The following is a 1,530-nucleotide window of genomic DNA, read 5'->3' as shown; positions in this document are numbered from 1 at the left end:
AGGGTTATAACAACTGTTGTTAAAAATGTGGTTTATAAAGACAAAAAAGAATGTTTTTAAGAATGCTATACAATGATTCTTTTGTGATTGCAACATAAAATACAGAAATTAGAATTCCAAAAAATCATGGCGTAAAGTGCAATAATATCGTAGTATTCATTATACAGTACTAGGCAGGAATTCTAGCACAAATATGTAACCCAGACTTACGGAGTCTTCAGTCCGATTGTCATGTACACTAAGTTAGTATGAAATTTATTTACCATAAAATGAGAACACACATAATTACATGAATATTGAAGTTGATTTCCTAAATTAAATTCGCTGTCTGCGGGTGGCCTCGCCTTCTTCCACTGAAAAAAATGAAACCACAAATAGTTGCTGAACCTGAATGTCACAGAATAGACTTCCATTGCTTGCTAAAATTTATCCTCGTGCTCTGTGAGCTTTAATAAATCTACTTTTAATTTTTCTTTAAGATTCTCACTTACGCAGTATAATTAGATAAGGTACTGACTGACAAGTCTCTGATGTGAAGTTACTGCCTAACGCAGTCCCCAATTTTTTTCTTCTTTACACTCAAATCATGGCGCCTCTAAGTATGTCCGCATCTCCTACACCGCGAAATTTAGTCACATTGCCCACGAAAACAACAAAAACATCGAATAAATAAGAAAAATTACAGCAATTCAATTATATAAGTGAAAAAAGCACAGCAAAATTGAATATTTTATTCCACTGGAAATAGGTGACTTCAAGATGAAATGTCTAACAAATTCGACTAGGCCTTATTAAGTAATCATATTTTGGTAGTTTTGCCCAATTCATCTAGAAAAACTATGACTAAATATGTACATGACTATAGTTATCGTTCTACTGTGTATATTAATATCAAACTGTTCAACATCAAAGTATCCTCGACGTACTCGGCTATAATACTTCGTCGCTAATATTTGTTTTAGTATTAGTACACGATTATTATGTCGCCAAAATTTAGCCTGAGGAATGGAAAAAGGACGTTGTTTCCATATTCTATGAATTCAATGGCTTGATGACCCTAAGGAAAACGTTTAGATCCACCAGATGCCGCGACAGACGAAAAGAGAAGGGAATTGAACCTTAGAAATGAGACTCCGTAAACCACCTTTCCCACGGCTCTTCTTCCTTGGAAAGATGGAAAACACGACTGCAACGACCGTTAAAGAATTCTCCCGATTCCGGAGTATCCATATTGGCTGTCTTTTTTATTTATACAGTTTTTCTGTTTGTTTACTTATGGTATAGTCTGTGAGTAGCGTACCTATCAGAGATATAAATAGGGAAGCTGTTAGCATCTAATGATTTCGGTTTACATATTCTTTTGAAATTTCCTTTTCGATTTAAAATTTCAACAGCTAGGATATCGGATAAATCACGTTACCTGGATTTGAGTTCCGAATGTTAACAAACGCACTTTTAAATGCTATTCTTAGTTGGAATTCCAAAAGTTAGCGCACTGTTTTTAATCCTTTTAAAATGAGCAGTTTTTCA

This window comes from Macrobrachium rosenbergii, chromosome 22 (genome assembly GCF_040412425.1).
Source record: "Macrobrachium rosenbergii isolate ZJJX-2024 chromosome 22, ASM4041242v1, whole genome shotgun sequence".
Classification (NCBI taxonomy): domain Eukaryota; kingdom Metazoa; phylum Arthropoda; class Malacostraca; order Decapoda; family Palaemonidae; genus Macrobrachium; species Macrobrachium rosenbergii.
The sequence above is the reverse complement of the archived record's forward strand: the minus strand, read 5'-3'. Positions refer to the sequence as shown.